The sequence below is a fragment of the Lathamus discolor genome, chromosome 2 (genome assembly GCF_037157495.1).
Source record: "Lathamus discolor isolate bLatDis1 chromosome 2, bLatDis1.hap1, whole genome shotgun sequence".
Taxonomy (NCBI): domain Eukaryota; kingdom Metazoa; phylum Chordata; class Aves; order Psittaciformes; family Psittacidae; genus Lathamus; species Lathamus discolor.
The window spans coordinates 48,938,848-48,946,482 of NC_088885.1; the positions used below are offsets into that span (position 1 = coordinate 48,938,848).

Below are 7,635 nucleotides of genomic sequence, written 5' to 3' on the forward strand. Positions count from 1 at the left end.
AGAAACAAAGTATGCACCATGAATAAAAAGACCTTTACATTTTATTTGGGTTTTTGATACCATGAAATGAAAACTATGAAGATATATAAATTTATATCAAAATGAGATGAGATTAGTTAAGGTTTTGATGCCCATCCACCTCCGAATCTGCTCATTAAAAAAAGGTGGTATTTTAATTATCTTTTGCAACATCCGAGTTCCAGTAACCTGACATCAACTCCATAGAGAATCTAAAATAAAATTCAGGTTGCACCAGATCCATGCACTGCACTGAAATTATTTTTTTCATTTTCTCTGGACTCTACACAGTCCTCCCCTGCACCTAATCCCATGAGAGCTTTTTATGTGTGATTAATCAGTAGTAACTAACTGGATATAGTCACAAATTAAGGACAAAAAGACGGGAAAATCTACCATTGGGTAGTTTCTTATTTGACTAGATTTTTCACTGGAGTAGATTCCTCTAGCAGAGAAAGAGAGAACGGAGATTAAAATAAAAAATGAAATAACATCCTATAAGTAAGTTACTGCCAATTTTCTGGGCTTCACAAAGTATCTTCCTGTTCTTAGACATATGGTCAAGAATTAGGAACAGGTTTTCAGGGCTCATCACACTTCTCTTTATTTTTAAAATATGATCAGATCCCAAATGCATGTTTATTCTCCTCACTTCCACCCTCCTTCCTATCTCCCTTGGGAACTACTCTTTCAATGGCTTTCAGTTTACCCTTTTCTGCAGCATTTGGGATCACTTTTTAAGGCCTGAAGCAACAAACACACATAAGTGTGCTAAACAGTTCTGTATCTATACCTACAGTTACATATAAGCACACTGGTCAGGTAACACTGTTTCATTAAGGTCTGCATTAAAAGAAAAAAATCATTTCTGATTTCTGCCAGATACGGCTCCTGAGCTGTAGTTACAGAGATGTTGATACGGTTTATGCCTTATCTAGTATTGTTTTAATTATGGTATCTTTTATTTGCCTTCTGCTGCGAAGCCACATCATTTTAGGGGACTTCACCAAGAAATATCCTTTGCTGGATTGATTCATAAAATCATAGAACTGTTTCAGTTGGCAAGAACCTTCAAAGGTCATCTAGTCCAACTCCACTGCAATGAGGGACCTCTTCAACTAGATTGGGTGGCTCAGAGCCTCATTCCAACCTCACCTTGAATATTTTCAGGAATGGGACATCCACCACCTCTCTGGGCTATCTGTTCCAGTTATTTTACCACCCTCACTGTAAAATCTAATCTTGTATCTAATCTAAATCTACCCTTTTTTGGTTTAAAAGCATTACCCCATGTCCTGTCACTAAAGATCCTGGCAATAAGTCTTTGTCTTTCTTATATGCCTCCTTTAAGTACTAAAAGGACACAGTAAGGTCTCCTCAGGCTGACCAAGACCAACTCTCTCAGCTTTTCCTCGCAGGAGGAGTGCTCCAGCCCTCTGATTGTATTTGTGGCCTCCTGTGGACTCACTCCAACAGGTCCATGTATCATGGGCCACAGCTGGCTTTCTGAGCCACAGGTGCACTTTGCTACCTCACGTCTGATTTTTCATCCCCTGGTATACTCAAGTCCTCTGCACGGCTGCTCTCAATCCATTCATCCTCCAGTCTGCATCGATAGTGGGGATTGCCCTGGCCTGGGTGTAGGACCTTGCACTTGGCCTTGTTGAACTTCATGAGGCTCACATAGGCCCACTCCTCAAAGCCTGTCGAGGCCTCTCTGGATAGCATCCTTTCCCTCTAGTGTGTCAGCGCACCACTCACTGTACCACTCAGCATCAATATATATAGATTTGACAGCTATACATTCTAGCATGTAGAATTTAAAGGGACACTGTCAAATGTATGAGATTATATTTTTACATAGTGAAATTCTCACTTTAACTACACAAGTTTCTACTTTCACAGTTCATAAGCAAACAGGAACAATTAGGTAAGAACCACCACCATGACTCTATTTGGTAGCAGCACTTCACCTGCAGCCAGTGTCATTGACAGTAATTGCACTCTCCTCATGCACCAGCATGACCACATCACTCATGCACTATTCTGGAGAGAGCAAGCATGCACACTCTTCCCCAGGCTCTGCAAGAGGGTGCACACAGCCATAAGCCAAGCCAAAATCAGAGGCAACACGCAGGCATGTGCATACAAAGGACAGGAAGGAGAAGCCAGAGGGAACTAGATTCACTGCCTTTAATATTGTTCTGAATTCCACCAAATAGCCTTACAAACTTTCAGTAAGGAAGCAATAATTAAAGAGGTTTTAGAACCAGAGCATAAATTCAGTTTTAAAAGTGACAGTGTCCCTTTAAATATTAACTTCACTTTGACAATTTCAGGGCTATTTTGATGCTAATTGCAACAGTAAGAACCTACAGATTTTCCAAGAGTATATTTTACATAACACATCCTTGGCAATATGATGCTGGGGGAAAAAGAAAAAAAAAGAAAGGTGCTCATTTCTAGCAGTTACCTGATTCCCCTTATTAGGTAAGGTTTTCAAACAATGAAAATTACCTGTCCAGTATATCAGTGTCATGTTACATATCCTATGAAAACCATATTAAATATTGATTAGTGAAACAGTCAGTAGCATACAAACCAGTCAAAGTCTTTCACATTTTTGAAACTTTTGTAGTTAGAACACACCAGATGACAGGAAAGGGGGATGAGGAAAAACATCAACACAAGTCAAGACTAAGCACCAAATCCCAGTCAAAGTAAGAAAAGAAAGGCTTCAAAATGACCTACTATATATTGTTAGTCAGATGTAGGTAATCATAACTTTTGAGCGTTACAAATGGGTTCAGGAAATTTAAATTTACTTTCCTTCTACTTAGTAATACTGTAAGTCAAATGAAAAATCACCAGTAAGTATGGCAGTCTGGCTTCCTCAACCAAGTACAACCAAGTTCACAAAAGCTAAAAAGTAGCAATCAAGAGTAAAAAAGGCTGAACAAAAGTACTAAGGAAAAAAAAAAGCAGTAAGAAAAACAGGGAGTCTTGTATTACTAAACTATATTCATTAAGTGTGGCAGTTCACAAGTACCATATTATTAAAAAGTGCGCTTATGAGACATACTAAGTTTTTTGGCTCAATTGCTTTTGAAAACAAGACATTTGCACAGTGTTTTTCACGCAACAATCTGTCAAAGCCTCAAGAGAACAAATTTCTGACAAAATCAATCAGCAGAAGTAGGGGAAAAAAAGATGTCCTAGAAAATATCTAGACCACAGGTGACTACTACTTTCTGAATGCAAAGATACTTCGGTATTTTGGTTATGCTGTTTAATTAATCTCACAGCATATTTTACGGCACATTAAACTTCTGCCATCTACCTTTCTTTAACAGATGTTACTATGTACTCAGTGACATGAAATATTTTAACAGAGTAACAGCAAAGAGCAGATGTGTAACCATGTACTGCTTTGTCCTGCTACAACAAAGAAATGGCACCAAAAGTGCACACACACATATCTTACTAGACTTAAAAATTCAGTGCAACAGTCAACTAATTCTACTTGCCTACTTCTTCTACGCCTGAACATGGAACAAGTAGACTGCTGAAAGGAAAGTATTTCTGGGGTATGCATTCTGCTGAAGCCAGAGAGAAAATCTGTTTTAAGAAGTGTCAGAGCACAGGATGGCTACAGTATTGCATTTCCTTTTTTGTTCAGTCAAGGTAACACACAAGTCTGTAAAGGGAAAGCACCAGGAAGTTTCAGCAACATCTCTTACCCAAACTCTCCCTATTCCATTGTGTTCAGAGTTTAGCAATAGTAATACTTACTATTTAAATGACTGTGACAAAAAAAAAAAAAAGCATAAAACCACCTACACCACAAATAATTCTTAAATCTCTAAGTCTCAGGTGTCTCAAGCAAAATTTCAGTGTATACTACATAAAAAATAAAGGCTTTTTACAATAGTAATTATTGTCCTGTGCAACATTAAAACCTTATAATAAAAAGATGCCAGTTAACATGAGATTTGCTCTTTTTTCACAAAGCAGGGAGGGAAAGTGGAAAGAAAGGAGAATGATTACAGCTATTAAGCTCTTAATTACATGTAACTCAGTTTGATAGCATTACTCATGAGTTAAAAGGAATTTAAGTATCAATATATGCCACTACAATCTTCATTCATGTGCAGAGAAACCAAACTTAAAGGAGTAAAACTTCTATTTTGAGGTCTTTGGTGAACAATTTGTTTCAAGGATGCTGTACATTCAAGTACCATTAATTCAATGCAAGCTGTAAGAATACAGCACACCTGAGAAAGATCAGGCCAAACCAACTTCTTTGTAAGACTAGTTGTTTTGTGAAAGATAAATATTTAGGAAACAAAGACATTGCAGATCATCACAGATGACTCTAGAACCACTGATAAGGGTGCTCAAACCTTATGAAATCACTTGAGCATTACAACATTGATTTTTTTTCTAAATTTAGTGCAGCATTCTTTCAAACAGAACTGGATGTTCCTCAAAATGTAAAAGGGGAAAGCATCCACTACTGAAAAGGCAACAACTTACCCCTGACAGAAAACATAGTGAAATTCATTAGTGCAACTTTTTAAGTATGTTATACAGCTGGAAATCAATGACAAAAGCTTTAACACATTAGTAAGGATCTACTCTGAGCAAGCTTCTAGCACCAACATCCAGGCATAAGCCAGCAGTTTTGCTGCTAGCAAGCTTTTATCTTGCTAATTCAACTATGTCAGCAAATTCTGTAATCATACAAAAAGCTGTGCAGACCCAGACTACAAAACAGTCTGCTAATGCAAGAAATTATGCTCTCAACCATACTGACTTATTTCAACTAATATTAAACAACAAAAATTATCAAACTTGGATTATTTGACTGTGTTCACTGTTTCAAGTAGTGTAAATGGTAAAGGGTACAGTATAAGCTTACATTTAACACTGGTTAGTTATGACAGACACATACTACGAGTATATACCGTACCTTGTTTTATTAATAGGTGTTGATTAGTAACTTATTGAAGAGTTCAGTGGATAGCATCAGGTCCTGCTAAATTACTCACACCTGGTTAAATGCTAAAACATGTTTGAAGGCTACTCTATTTCCTTAGCTGTTTCATAGACATTTTAGCTCCCATTCCTGTACTAGCAAATCCCTAATAGCCTAGGAATAGTCTGCATGCATGCACAGGTATGCAAATGCAGGACCTGAGGGTGAGGAATCCTAAGGAAGTTCAAGAGCAAAGGCGGTTTAACCAGGTATTTGCTTCAGGAAGCACTGCACCACATTCAGAGGCAGGAATCTTACTGTGCTATTCTCTAAACAAACATTATCTAGTACATTGGTAATAACTACCTAAATAAATTTCTATAATGCTTTTATGCAAGCAGAGTGACCTCTAATATCATTGCTGGAAATATATTACTTGCTAATAAATTAGAATATTTTACTGCTTAAGACATCAACAAAAGCAAGTAACTTTGACACTAATTATAACACATTTAGCAAGGTTTTCTGAAGCACCAAATAAATACAGCACATTCTTGAAGCATTTCCTCACGTGGCCTACTACAGAAAACCACCAAATCTTCCAACAGCACGTGTAATAGCAATGCAAGCACCAAATCCTACCATTTTCAAACACCAAGACAGTCTCAAAATAGTCAGTATGTATTACTCGAGGATGAGAAAATAACAAATCACCCCAGCTTCTAAGGACACCATCACAATTCCTGTCCATTCCTCAGGGGACATGAGCAGAGTACTAACAAACTCTCCCCACAGAGGTTTGAAGAGCTGGTCTCTGGAACAAGCCCCTCACCCGGCCTTACAACACAAGCTACTAGTCTTAACTCCAAGACTTAGGAATGCCGTAACATAAAACGATTCCAGTCTCATTTCAAACGTATAAAATGCAATACCACTTAACTTCTTACTTGACATATACTAGTTCTGGCTTGCAGTTTCTGGATTTTGTAGAAGTAAGCTCTTTTAAGGCACTATCAGCACACTCACAATGTTTCTCCCATGACTATATCAACACTCTCAAGTATTTCAGTCCATACAAGAGACTGCATCCTTTAAACAAGTCCTAAGTTTAAAAGACAGTGGAAGAGCATGTCTACCTTAGAGAGACAGTCTCATCTTAGAATTAGATTTAACATGATAAGCCTAGTTTAGGGACAAATGCACACATAAACAACAGGCATTAAAGAAACATACAACAAAACACACACAAAAAAAAAAAATTACTGTGTTCTCTGCCTTAAGTTCTTATGTTGGGTTCAGGCATCTTCTCTTAAAATAACTGCCCAAGTCTACAACACACAAAGCTACATTTAAAGTTATTACAACAAGACACGTTAGGGTTGACACACACACACACACAAGATCCTATCTAATGTAAACCATGCATTATAAAACATACTTGAGGAAGGAGGTTACCAGCTCCTTTACAAAAATATCGCACAAGAAATGCGAGCAGCAGGCTTGGTTGGAAAACAGTTTGAGAAATTTGCTTAAGGAGAACGATACTGCTGTTAGATACTGCTGTTACGTTGCAAAATGGGTGCCTAACCAACAGACATTTGTATAACTTCAAGGTGTACTCAATGACACTGAATCACTTCAAAGAAGCTGCTCCACCAGTTCTTTACGTAAATCTTCCATGAAATACTGTTACAGAAAGCACGCTTTAAAACACCATAACAAAACAAACTTTCGCAAGTTTGAAAGATGTAACTAGAAGGATAAAGACACGCAGAAGTTTCTCTTTCCTTGCAAACACCAAGGTGTCCTTGAACAACGGTTCAAGTCTTAACTCAAAAAAGTTTTCCTTGTTTTGTATAAGCACAATCTACTTATTTAATTTCCTTCTGCAAATGGAACCTGACGTCCACTCAACCTCTGAATAGATAAAGCAGATATTAATTCTTTCCTTCAGATTTGTTTCCACAATTTTTGGCTCAGGAAGTTAAATACTGCAAATGGCTTTTTACAGACTTAACTTTTTCCCATCTCGGACTGTTCTGAGCCATGCTCTTGCTCCTGAAGGCCAGATCTACATTGTCCCAGCACAAACTTCACGTCGGGCAGCTGCACCCCACTTCAGGGAATATGAGTGTTTCACCTTTACTCCATTTGTACGTATGTCAGAGAACCTGAACTCACATTCGTTACACACTAGTGTAAACTCATATGGTAGTACTACACTTGGTTTGTCCTTAGGATATGCGGTAGGCCACAAAGTTAAGGACCAGAGTCTCCTCAACAGGCACCCTTGGTTTCACTATCTGCAGACCTGCAACCACCCCTACAGCCTCGGGCTGGAAGTGGTTAAAAACCACCCCAAGCAAATAAAGAAAAACACACAAGACAGACAGGAAGAGAGCAAGAAGGGCTGATTTTCGGTTATTTAGGGTTCTAAGAGAGAACGCGCAGGTCATTTCATGCGAAATTAACCGCAACAGGACGGGATGGGAGGGGGTGCCAAGGCAGGAGCCCCGCTTGGCGGCCCAGGCCTGGCGAGGCGGCGGCCCCGCGCAGGTGACACCGCCGCCCACACCGCCGCCCCGCTTCCCCCGAGACCCCTTCCCGGGCGCCCCGCCCAGCTCTGCCGCCCGACCCCT

General features: G+C 39.0%; 1 protein-coding gene across 2 annotated transcripts in view; it reads right to left on the minus strand.

Annotated features, from left to right (window-relative positions):
- WDR37 (WD repeat domain 37) overlaps nt 1-7,635 on the minus strand; it is a 40,718-nt gene that overhangs the window by 32,749 nt on the left and 334 nt on the right. Inside the window, exon 2 of one of the 2 annotated variants that reach the window (XM_065666760.1) lies at nt 2,536-2,567. The exons of the other annotated variant lie outside the window; for it this stretch is intronic. The gene's annotated coding sequence lies outside the window, so the exon portion shown is untranslated. The remainder of the gene's footprint in view (nt 1-2,535; nt 2,568-7,635) is intronic. 2 annotated transcript variants of the gene reach the window in all.